Source organism: Pteropus alecto, unplaced genomic scaffold, assembly GCF_000325575.1.
Source record: "Pteropus alecto unplaced genomic scaffold, ASM32557v1 scaffold71, whole genome shotgun sequence".
Classification (NCBI taxonomy): domain Eukaryota; kingdom Metazoa; phylum Chordata; class Mammalia; order Chiroptera; family Pteropodidae; genus Pteropus; species Pteropus alecto.
The window spans coordinates 6,128,508-6,142,118 of NW_006433024.1; positions in this window are offsets into that span (position 1 = coordinate 6,128,508).

Here is a 13,611-nt window from a genome sequence, read left to right on the forward strand (position 1 = left end):
TCTTTCCTAATGGAAAAAATATCTGATATTTGTTAGATTAGCTTTCTTAGGAACATCTAATCATTAATATGTTAACAGAGCATAGAAGAATATTTTTGAAGTGAGGCATTTTAGCTTAACAAGGTGCTGTAGACTGAATGTTTCCATCCTCTCATAATTCAGATGTTGAAACATAACCCCCAATGTGATGGCATTTGAAGGTGGGGCCTTTAAGGGGTAATTAAGTTATGAGGGTGGAGCCCTCATGAATGAGATTAGTGCCCTTATAAAAGAGGCCCCAGAGAGCTTCTTTAACCCTTCTTCCAAGTGAGGATATAGCTAGAAGACAGCACTCTATGAACTAAGAAGTGTGTTCTTACCAGACAGCAGATATGACAGAGCCTTGATCTTGAACTTCCGAGCCTCCAGGATTGTGAAAAATAAATTTCCGTGTTTATATGCCACCCAGTCTATGCTATGCTATTCTACCAGCCTGAACAAACTAAGATACAAGGACTTTCTTTAGCATATATAAGAGATTTCTTTTTAAAAGATAGGAATAGGCACACAATGCAAAGAGAAATATCAAATTAGCAAAAGGGCCCAAGGTATGGCATTTGTTAAAAAATGAAATATATATATTACTAAGCAAAGAATTGGGGGCCCCATTGCAATGCTCCACAATAACTTTATTTTCTAGTTTATTCTTTCTTTTGAGAGAATTTTTAGCTTAAAACAAATGTGGATTAGTCATTGATCACATATCACGTGCCACATAGTAATAATAGCTACTTGGGTGCTTTCTGAGTGTCAGGCCCTGTTTGGAGAGTTTATATGCCTTAACACTTAATCGTCTCAACAATCCTGTGACATAGATATTAGTAAATCTTCATTTTACAAATGATGAAACTTTACAAATGAGGCAAAGCAAAGCCAAGTAATTCGGTCAAAGTATGTAGTTAGTAATAGAGCTGGAATGAGAACTCTCATAGTCTGGTCCCAGAGCCTGCATTCTTAACTGATATCTTTACAGCCTCAGATGGGAGATTGAGGCCCAAAACTGGTACTCTGTGTTTCCTAGGATAGTTCCTCTTTGAAATATTACTCTGAGGACTATTTGCCTTTATAATTATATTTGTTGTTTTAGACTATATGTAATGAAGAACACAAGAATGACCAATACTTGGTATTTGCCCCAGAACCCATGATAATATTTATTCATTAATTTCCAACAAAAAATAATTATTGGAGTCCTCTCTATTGGTTTTCTTGTCTCACTGGCTACTCCTTCTTGGTCTCAGTTTGCTGATTGTTTCTCAACCTCCAGACTTCTAGATTATGGGGTTAGTCTTTAGTTTTAGTTCATGGTGTTTTTCTGTATATACAATAATTTTTCAGCTCACTTTTAAGTCTCATGACTTTAAATACCTTTGATATGATGTTGACTATAAAATTTGTACTTCCATCTCAGACCACTCCATGAAACACTAGACTTCTATATTCTACTACCTACTTGATAGACACTTGGATATCTAATAAGCAGCTCAAATTTCACATGCCCCAACTGAACAACGAATGCCTGCCTCTGCCTCTGAAATCTGCTTCTCCCATGGTCTTCTGACATTGTAGACAGCAATTCTACTTTTCTGGTTGCTCAGGATAAAAGTCTTGGTGCTATTGCTAACTCCTCTATTCTTTTCACACCCCATTTCCAATTTATCAGTAAATCCTGATAAATATAACCAGAATTCAACAACTCCCTATTACTCTCCCATATTCCCCTGGTCCATGCTGTTATTACCTCTGATCTTGGTTATTTCATCCATCTCTTAATTGATCTACTTGCTCCCACCTGATTTGGTTATAGTTGGTTCCAATGACATTGGTCTCCTTTATTGTTCTTTAAACATGTCAAGCGCAGTCCCGCTTCAGTATTTTGGACTTGCTATCCCTTTGCCTAGACACTCTTACTTCAGACAACTACATGACTCACTTCCTGACCCTTTAATTTATTGGTTAAATGTCATTTGTCAGAGAGCTCTTAGACCACCTCAAACAATGTGGACCTTATCTTCACTATCTACACTCTCCTGAAATTTCCTGTCACATTATTCTGTTTTATTTTTTCTAAAGTATTTATCAATTATTGATGTTTTATATCTTTATTTGTATATTGTTTGAATCACTCCATCAGAATGTAAGCTCAATGAGGATAGGGACTTCATTTATTTTGTTCCCTGTTATATATCGAGCTCTTGGAACAGTATCTGGCATGCAGTTTGGTGTTCAATAAACACTTGTGAAATGACTGACTTACTGACTGACTGAATAGGGATCTACTATGAACCAAACACTGGGCTCGGCACTATGGGTTTAGCAGAGATCAAGACAGATGTGGTTCCTGCCTCCGTGACTTACACTTGATTGGTTACTTGCATTCTCATTTTCTCTAACATTTAGCTCAAATTTCTTTTATGATCAGCAGAAAATTGAGAGACAAGAAAAAGTGGGGAAAGATACAGTATGGTATGGTACAGTACGGTACAGTATAGGAAGTTAATGACTAAGGAAAGGGAAGGGTAAAGATTTTAGTGCATAATGTGTTATAAGGGTTTTAATATTCCTCGTATTCCATTAGTAACATCAATACTAGAGTTCAGTTAGGAAGCCTTCAGATACCATCTGATCTGAAATTTTCCTCGTGGACTTTCTTTATAATGCTCCATCAAGAGAAGGAAGATGGAAGTCAAGCCAAATGCTATGATAGTTGCTCATCACACAGGTACCACTCACAAATGCTTTCTTTACCCAACATTATTCTTAGAGCACATTCTGCATAGAAAACTCATATCTTGCTTTTTGCTTTGTTTCATTGAGTATCTACCTACTCTTTTCTGTTTGTTCATGCTTTCAATGTTTCATGTATAGCAAACAGCTGCCTGAATTCTTAAGGGTAAGTTGGAAATTTTGAAAATTATTCTCTATGTCCCCATAGAAAATTCTTAGGCTCTCTCCTGCCCCTCTCCTGCCTAATTTTTTTAAAGCTGATTTATTTTGGGGACAATGGAGTCTCCTTTCTTACTCCACAGATAGTTCTCCAGCCACTTCAAGGTGTGAAGAGGCCATCGTAGAAGTCTTGCCAAGTAAAGGAGTAGAGGTAACCTTTAGGATCCCCCTAAGGATCACTGACATTTTGGGCATGGCTTAGAGATGTAATTGGTTATTTTGCTATTGTGGAAATGAGCCTTTTTGCATCTAATTGTGTGGTTCAAGAGGTCAGAAGATAGAACCACAATTTTTTTAAGCTAGTGGGAGTTCCCTGAAATCACAGAATACTGAGATATATTTTGCTTCTTGAGATTAAATTGGGGATGGAGGATGGTCAGAATTTGTCTGGGTACAGATTAAAATAACAACAAGTAATGTGGGAAGTGCAAGTATCCTGGCTCACTGTCCTGGCTCAGTGAGAGATTTTCACCTGATTCTATCAAGTAATATCTTTGCTAGATATGGAGGAATTTTCTTTTTGAATCATCATTAGCCTTTTAAGTTGCCTGGGCTAATGAGCATTCTGGTCACTGAAGGGAAGTCACAAAGTGGGTTGGGTAGGAATGAACACAATCTTAGGGAACAAAAGGAGATCACTTTCAGACAATCATTAGGTGATCACTGGGCAACATGCAGGCTGCTATTCTTGATGGCACTCACCACATAATGAAAAGCAAACTAATAGAAGTGCTCAAGTCAGGTTGTGCACATGGATCACAAGAATGGAGAGTGAACCATATGAGGGCACCGACCTGTTCTCTGCTGATGCTCTTTGGGCTGATGACTGATGGTACTTTGGTCAAGGTCCGCCGTCTCTCCCTGTTTCGTTCTAATCCTGTCTCAATAGTCCTTTCTCTTCCCAGTCTTAGACTCTTGACTTGGTCTGGAGAGAGAAAATAAAACTTGATCATTTATTCTTAAAAATCTTTTCTGACTTTATTGGTATCACAGTACTTGAAACTCAAGAGCCAAAAACATTTATACTCTTCTTCCCTGGTTCCACGCTGACACTTCTTTTAGGCAAGGGTTAACTCCTGTGTAACTGTCAGGGCTGAAGAGTCACAGAGTTCATGTGAAGAAATACAATGAGGAGTGAAGGTAGAAATAAAATGAGAAAAATAGTGGAGAAGAGTTCAAAATGTTCTCTTGCTCTAATCCTACTTCCTTTGCTGGTTAAGACACTTTGCCAAACACTGGGCTAAATCTTTTATTAGGCATCTTACTTAACTTTCATAACAACCCATGGAAAAGTGTTACTTTCTGATAACAGATGAGGCAAAGGAAGCCCAAAGAGGTTAAGTAATGTGTACAAAATCACACAATGAGTCAGTGACACAACCGACATACAAATCAGAGCTTTCTAACTCCCAAATCCATGTGCTTAACCACTCTTTCACTTCCCTATTGCCAGCCCAGAGAGATACAATTTGAGCAAATAATGCTGTGGTCTCTCCTTTACTTCATTTCCATATTTCTAATATCAGATTAAACCAAGGACACATAAAATTGGTGCTTTTAGGGTGAATATCCTTTTAGCTAAGACCTGGGTTATGAGGTAAGGGTGCAAGGATAGCAGTAGGCCCAGCTTCCTATTGCTATCTGAGCCAGTGCAGAGGTGTCAGCTTTTCTTTTATCTACTGGGGGTGTCTCCAACAAAAGCCTTAGGGACCCTCAGGCGCCCAGCCTGCATCCAGTGCTGTCCTTCCTTAGGAGATGTGAAAAAAAGCCAGCAATTATCTTCTTCCCTTTCATTCACAACTCTCTCTGTTTTCACCTGGTTCTCCTTCTAGTAAACTCTATTCTTCCATTTCCCCCTGGATGGCTACTCTGGCCCAATGCCATCTCTAAAGGGAAACAAGGAGTCCTCCTTTCTGGGCTAAGAGATTTTTCATTCTTCACTGCAGCTCCCTCAGTAGATAAGGATTTTTGGCATGTTTTCAAGGATGTTGCTGCTGAATTATCCACCTCTGTGCTTTCTTCCATTTGCTTTTATGACGTTTCTTCCATTCTCTATTGTTCCTTGTAACTTTTGTTGATGACAAAAGATACCCTCCATTTACATTTGAAAAAGGGTAGAGGCTCTGGGGTAAAGTTAGAACAATACCTACTGAAGCTCAGCTTTAGTCTCACTTATTCAGTTGAACAGTTGTTTAATATTTTAATAAAATAAAGACCTCTTTTTGTATTTGCTGCTGGGTCTGTGAAGTTTATGATGCATGTTTTATATTCATTTCCACGTTTAAATTCTAATATTTTCCCTCTGGCCCTGGATCAACTTAATACGCTGCAGGGAATGGCTTCCCTTGATGATGAAAACAATATTTTTAAGGTAAGTGGGGCTTTTAGTTTAAGTACAGCCAGGGGACTCATTAAGGAACGTGTTCAAAGTCCCAGTACCTGGATTCTCACTTCTAAACTACTATATATGCTTGAGTTTAAATATTGTTACTTGATAATTTCGGCATGTGTGTGTGGGAGAGCAATAAACCATTTGTGTAAAGTTAATGAAAAGTCAGTAACACCTGTGAGGTGATCGCTACAAAGGCTTAAATTATGATATTATCTTGGTGAAGTTAGATGGTCTTTAAAGCTTATATCCTCTGAAACTGGATTTGTCATTACCCAGAGAGAACTATTCTTCTCTCAAAGACATTCTTATATTAACAAGGTGTATTAAGATTGCTGACAAGTTGCTAATGTCAGTTTATCAATTCACACACACACACAAATGTAATAATCATTTGAACTGGAATACTGTGTGGCAGAAATTAGCACGTTCTTTCACTGTACAAAGACCTACATATGAAACCAAATTATAAGCAGAAGATTGTATGGTGAGCTTGTATAAATCAGTATAAAAAAAGATTAAATTGATTCCAATGTCCACTAACATTACCTGACACATGGTGGTTTTCTACTTTAGCTGTCTTTGGGACTAGGGAAATTTCCAAAATTTTTAGAAGCTTGGGATCCATCTCAGACCTAAGACTAGGGCCAGGCATTTTTTTTTTTTTTTTAAACTCGATATGTGATTCTCTTGGTTTGTCGGGGTCGAGGCCATTAGTGTGACATTCATTTGTCTCCACAGTAGGAATGGCTTTCAATGGTGCCATGTTGCCCAGAGTCCACTGGGCAAGACTCTCTCCTGAATGGTGGTTTGAATCACACCACCGATATTTGTCTTGCTTGTTTCTTTTTGCCTGGGGTTATAAGGATGACAAGTTCTCCTTTTAGATAAATTTTTGCATTTAGACAAATGCTCACTTAGGCCAGTCATTTCAATTTTACATAGCTTTGCACATCTCTGCTCTGACCTAGCATGTACTGATTATACAATTAAATCTAAGCATATGCAATCTTGTCTCCTTCTTTGTAAGTTTTGAGGGACCCCTGTTATTTTAATCCCATGTTCCACTTTTTAAACCAAGAAAAACAAATTAGCAGAGGAAGATTTTTTTTCTAGTTATGTAAGCTAATGCAGAGATAAGATATCCCATAGAAATATGTGTTTGTTATCATAAAGACCACAACCAGAGGCTATTTCCCTGGACTGCAGCCAGAAGGATCTTTCTTAAACATAAATTTGATCATGGCAGTCCCTTTCAATGAATTTTGGAAGCTCTCGTATGTAAGTCTAAACTCTGAAACCAGCTTCCAAAGCCTTCCATGGTCTACACACTGCTCACTTCTCTAGTCACATTATTTTCCCACACCTCTACAGTCATGCTTCAACCATTTCTGGATTTTGCTCCCTTCCTTGAATGTGCCAGTCTCTTACATTTTCTCTGCCTAGGACGCATCATCCTCTTCTTTCCCAGTTGGTTCTTCTCCTTTGGCTATCAATTTCAATGTCACTTCCTCTGTGGGACCTACCTTGGTTTCCTCATCCAGTTTAGAAATGTTAGCTATGAGCATTCATAGTGCCCTGGATTTCTCTAATCATAATGCATATAATTTTTAAAAATAGTTCAGTGATTTGCCATTGCTTTAAATACAAAATAAATACAGTAAAATACAAAAAAAAAAAAAAATAAATGCAATAAAATACAAAAAAAAAAAATACAAATTTGGCTTAGTACTTAACCAAACTTATTCCTCTACCTCTGGCCCACCCTTTCCCAAGGACTTTTTATTCAGCCCCTCTTGGTCACTTCTTAGCCATCTGTAATTGCCTTTATCACCAGGTAAATACACCAAAAAATATCTTGGCCTTTTATATTGGATTCATATTATAATTAGAATTAAACATCTGTTCTTTGCAAATCTCTGTAGACAAACGTAGAAAGATGTAATATTTCCAAGGTAGACTTCATTCAAAAATTTTAAGGCATTCTCTTTACTACTTCTGAGTTTAATTTCTAGAGACAACCACTCTCATTGTTAATCAAAGATTGCTACTCCCAGTTGTGTCTTTACTAAATTGAATAAGCGGAAAAGAACTCTTTTGTAAGTGCCAATCACATTTCCCAGGCTTAATTGGGAAGAAGTTAGCATATAGATGTGTGTGTTCTAGACAGATCCTAGATTTTCCAATAGAGGTAGGATTTCATGTAATTTTATATATTTCAATATTTGCATAGTATTATGTGTTTCTTTAAATGGAGATTCATTTTTAAAACTGTTAAAGGTACAAACAAAATAAACATTAAAAAAGAAACTTGTGTCAAGCTATGTAGCTATTACTGTGTCTCTCTGGTTCAGCAAACGCTGCTATTGTATATCTATCTGTAGACAAGACAATTTTAGAGAAAGGTCTATAAGAAACTGTGCTTTATTTTTTTCACTTGAACTGCAAACATTCAAGGATGCATGGACTTATTTATTGGAGTAACATTTAAGCAGAATGTTATGACAAGGATAACTATGGGGTAGAGAAGGCCTCTCTGAGGAGCTGATGTTTGAACTGATCTTTGTCATGGGAAGATGAGGGAAAAAAAGTTACTGGTAGAACATAGTGAGTATAGGAGCCTCTAAAGTGCAAAAGAGCTGATAAATGTGAGGATTAGAAAAGAAGCCAGTGAGAGTAGAGTAGAGAGAGTAAAGTATACTTCATGAAGAAAGAGAAGGCAGGAAACAGATCATGAAAGCCATGGTACAATGGGAAGTCATTGAAGGATTTCAAACAAAAAAGGAGGGGAGATGAAATGTACAGAAATGTAGAAAGTAAGAATGACCTTTTCTTGGCTTAGCACTCTAAGTAAACTAGACCATTGGTGGTTCCTATGTGTATTCCTAGCTCTTCTGGTCGTTTTGTCTGTTTGCACGGTTCTTTATATCCAGAGGCTGTTTCTCTATCTCTGCTAGTTGAAATCCTACACAACGTTTAAAGAACCCTTCAAATACCATAGCTCCTCGATGAAGCAAGGAAGTTGGGCTCTTTGGTGCTTTGGAAAGCACATGGACATTGGCATCCAGGAAATCCAGTTTTGTGCCCTCGCTCAGTCACTTTTCAAACCACTGTGGGTCTTGCATAAGATTCTTAACCTTTCTGAGACTTCTGTTTCTTTTGAGCTGACAATATCTATTCCGAAGCATTGCTCTGAGGATCAAATGAGATGGCATTTGTAAAGAAAATGTGACTCAATAGGTGCTCCATAAATGCTAATTTTCTTCTGCCCTGAAAGGCAATAGGGCAGTAATTAAGAGCATAGGCTGTGAATTAGAAAGGTTTGGGTTTGTATCCCACCCTGCTATAAACTTCCTGGTTGATCTTGGACATTATTTTACTGCTTCACAGGCTTCTCATTTGTATATGGAGATAATAAAATCATAGGATGTCGTGATGATTAAATGAGATAATCAACTGAAAGCACTTGGCACAGTGCCTGATAAATCATAAGTACTCGATAAATACTATTATAAACAAGAGCAGTACTCAGTGGGTGCTTTGTGAAACACATATAGTGTGATATATGAATACTTTCTGAATGAATAACTGTTGATGAGTGTTGGTAATTTCCGATCTGGAGCATGGGCAGCTGGGTAAGTCCAGGGAGGAGAGAAATGGGGAACTGACATAGACATCCAGGAGGATCTTGGGCATCTAGAAGTAAATGCCAAGGGCAGGCACAGAAGCAAGGTAGGCTGCAGAGCTGATGGTGACAGACTTCGACTTCTTCACAATTTTGGTACACGAACAACACAAACTGAATCATCTAAGCCATAAACAATGAGAATAAATTTCTTAAAAATGTAACTGAATTTCAATGAGTCATATTTCTTTCTTGATGATATTTGGAGAGATCTTGAGTCCAGATATGATAGATCCTACAGAACGCACGTGTTTCTGTCTCTGTTGGTGTAGCAACAAGCTTGCCAGCCCCACTCAGGGAAGGGGGTGGGCATCCAGGCCAGCTTCCTTTGACTAGGTTATATATCATATGTACTCTGATGCCACCCCCATTATCAAGAGGTGCAATTGGCCCAAAGTCCTTGAGCAAGAAATCTTGGGGAAATGCCAAGAAAGAAGGCTCCACTGTCAATATTGATCACTGACAACATGATGATTCTTTTTCTCTGTATAAGCTCATACTCCAAAGGTAAACCCCTGAGTTCTAGAATGTTCCCAAATGGATGACACATGCTCAGCTTCTAGCCCAGTGGCTTTCACATTGGACATTCAACTTAGTTTGTTGGAGTTATATTTGGTCGCAGAAAGGTGAAAAAATAAGAAACAGCATTTGTAAAGAGTTGGAGCTTTCCAGAGGAACCACTTTACACAAATCCATTCATATCACAGTCTGTATAAGTTGTACAGTGTACAAGATACATGAACATTTTTGGTAGCATTAGAATTTCTAAACTGAAAATATTCCAGTTTCAAAATACACAGATGAGTACTGAGCCCTTATTATGTGCCAGATATTTTCTCATAGATGATCTTATTTTACTATATCAGGCCAAAAATCCTTGGAGTCAAAATCTTTCCCTCACCTTACGCCAAACTCCATAGCAAATCTTGTAGTTTGACTTACAAAGTGTAATGTGAATCTGAAAACTGCTCAGCACTTCTGCTCCCACCTTAGGCCAAGTCTCCTTCGTCCCTCACCTGGAGGATATCAGCAGCCTCCTAATTCTACATCTACTTCCACTCCTGTCCTGCCCAGCAGCCAGAGTGCTCTTCGAAAAATGTAAGTCAGATCATGTCACTCACCTACTTTAAACCCTCTACGCGCTTTCCATCACACTTTAAATAGGATGAAACCTGCTTCAGATGGCCTACGAGGCTCCACGTGGTATTGCCCCACTACCTGTTTCTGTCTGATTCTGTATCCTCATTCTCCCTTCTTTGCTCACCGTGCTCTGGCCCTGCTAGCCATTTGACTGTCCTTGAAAATCTTCAAATGTTTTTCTTCTTTAGGATCTTTGCACTTGCTGTCTTCTCTTATTGGAATGTTCTTCTCCTAGAGCAAATGTTTTCTTCCCTTTTTCTAATTTTTTGATCAAATATCACCTCCTGAGAGATGCCTTTCCTGTCCGAAGCCTAATCACTCACTACCCGCTTTACCTGCTTTATTTTTCTTCAAAGTACTGAATGTTATTGTTTACCTATAGGTTTACTTATTATCTACGTACCTTGCTAGAATGTAAGCTTCATCAAAACAGGGACTTTGTCTTGTTCATTGCTTTTCCTTCTACACCTAGGACAGTTCCTAGCACACAGTAGGTACTCAATAAATGTTTGTTGAATAAATGCTCAATAAATTTAGTCCTTAGTGTAGGGGTTCTTAAAGTGTGTGCCTGGAGCGTTAGCATACACATCAATTTGGAAATTGTTAGAACTGCAAATTCTCAGTTTCTAACCTATGATTACTACATCAAAAACACTGGCAATGGAGCCCAGCAACCGATGTTTTAACAAGCTCACCAGGAGATTCTGATGCATACTCAAGTATGCATATTCAACTGCCTTTAAACAAATATGTAAAATATTATTAGGCCTGTTATACAGATAAGAATGGTAAGTTTTGGAGAGGTGATGTAGTTCCGACAACTTAAAGAAGAAATAGCATTTATTACCAAACGTCACATTGTAAGCACTCAATAAATAACATTAATAATAGTATTCATTTTAGTGTTGTTACCTACTATGTATCAGGGGCTATATTTAATCTTCACAACCATTCTGTTCAGTGCGTTATTAATGTGTTCATCGCTAAGTTTACTGAGGCTCAGAAAATTAAGTCATCCAACATAACCCAGCAAGCAAGAGACAGAAAGATTTTCTTGTTTGCTTGCTTCTTTTCTTTTTTCAAAGAGATCTAAGGACAGATCACTGATGTGGCAGCAGATATGCAAGGAAAACACATTTGGCATTTTCTGAAACAAATGCCAAGCTTCCACAATTGGAAATGATGACTAGTAGGTCTCGACATCAAGGGAACCCTTGAAAAGAGAAGTAGATGCCCTTTGAGCCTGGTGGCTTCAACTCAGAGACACTGGCCCAAGCTGACCTTGATAAGCCCCATTTTCTTCTACCTCAGAAACTGGGTACATGGCACTTTGGATATGGGCTGGCAAAAGCCTGGCTTGGGCATCCCAGGAAGCATGAATAATTGTGGGCTCAGCAAATCACGTGAGCCCCACTGTCTTCATGGAAGAGAACTGACATTTGATGGTGATAGAGAAGAAGAAGATGGAAATATATAAATATGTATACTTCTGAAGTCAAGTCACAGTTGTTCTTGGAACTGCTCACTCTGAACACATACAGACAAAACCCCAAACAGCAAACTCCTAAAATTATACTACAGCAATCTGGCAAATTTAACCATGAATATTGATGGGGAAATTACGTCAACTAGCCTTTTCATTTTTTCCTGATTCCTTTCTCTGTTTTGGGTTTTCATAACAACATCAGTCCATTCTCCACTTTCTAGTTCTTTTATAATATGAAGGCAAACATTGATTGAATGGATATGGCTTTAAGTCTCTAATGTAAAAAAGACCAGTGTTGCATTAATTTTCATTTAAAGTTGATATCTTTATGGATATGTATTTATGCATGGAGAATTTTCCAAGAATCTGACATTGTTGTTAAAGTTTTGCTCGTAGGCTGCTATTGGCTTATAATCTAAGGGTGAAATGGCATGGACAAATGGACTTACAGAAAGCAAAGCCACTATGTTGGGAATTATCAGAGAAAAGGGACACACTTTCTGAATCATGTATGTCCCCAGTTTGTTACTCAACTCTAGCACATAGTAGACATCTAATAAATATGTATGGAATGAATATGAGTATTCTGATGGTGGATACACAATAGAAACTCAGCAAATATTCTTTGGTTGGATGAAAGGAGGAAAAAAAGGAAAGCCCTTTACTGTATTTGTATGTAATAGCATTCAATGAACATTTCTTGATTAGGAAAGTACTACCAAGAGCCTCAGTGCATGTTTAATAAAGGTTTGAACAAATGCTTGGCGTGTAATAGGCAGTCAAAGAATGACATCAGAATGAATAATCATATTTCCAGCTACACTAATGACATCTGAAGAGTGTAATGAGAAGCCACTGGACTACTTCCTGAGAGCAGAATCCTTATGCTTGGAACATGTCTTTTTTAGTAAATATCTGAATATTCCATAACATTACCAGAAATTTGGGCTGTTTGTTTGCATGACAAAGGCTTTGTTTCTTTTCTTACCACTTCTCCGAAGCACACACTTACTTGTGCAAGCTCACACTTTAAGGCAAGGATACAGTTCTGGCTTCTGACATGCTCACACTCATCAAAGCCACCAGAAAAGTCATTCCCCTTATCAAATGCCAAAAGAGTGATTCTTTTTACACACATGAATCCACTGGGTCAGCCTACATAATGGAGTTCTGATATATTTGGTGCTATCAGAGCCTGTGACGTCATGAATTTTTCTACACATCTCCCTCTGATACCCAGATACAAAGCCCATGTAACAAACTCTGCTCAGCTCTCAAAAAAAATAAAAAATAAAAATAAAAATAAAAAGACTATCGTGGAAAAGCTTTTCTGGAAAATAATACTTCATCTGTGACTGGCATTTCCTTTGAAACCAAGGTTTTATCTAAGTTCAATTTTAGTTTTCTTTGGGTTAAGAAACTAGATGTCACTGGAGATCTGAAACCTCTTCCCATTGCAGAAGGAGGCATTCTCTTTTAGGATTCTTAACTCTTGGACAATGTTAATTAAGCTCTCTGTGCCTAAGTTTCTTCACGTGTAAAAGAGATTAATAATAGCACTTATTTTATAGGATTTCAATGAGGGTAAAGAGTTATGGTATGAAATTAGTAGTTGATAGATGGTCATGGGGATGGGGAGCACGGCATAGGGAATGCAGTCAGCAGTCTTGTAGTGGCTAGATGGAGAGCCAGAGGAGAGAAAGGGCAATCAGGGGGATCATTTCATAAACTATATAAATGTCTAACCAATGTACTGTGTACTTGAAACTAATAAAGAGTTATGGTATGGAAAGCACTTGGAACGGTTCATTGGAAGCACCTAGGAAGTCTATTTTTCCTTAGAACAGGAGTCAAACTTGGAAAATCCCACAGAAATTGCCAAGTGGCTTTGATACGAAGGAAGGAAGGAAGGAAGGAAGGAAGGAA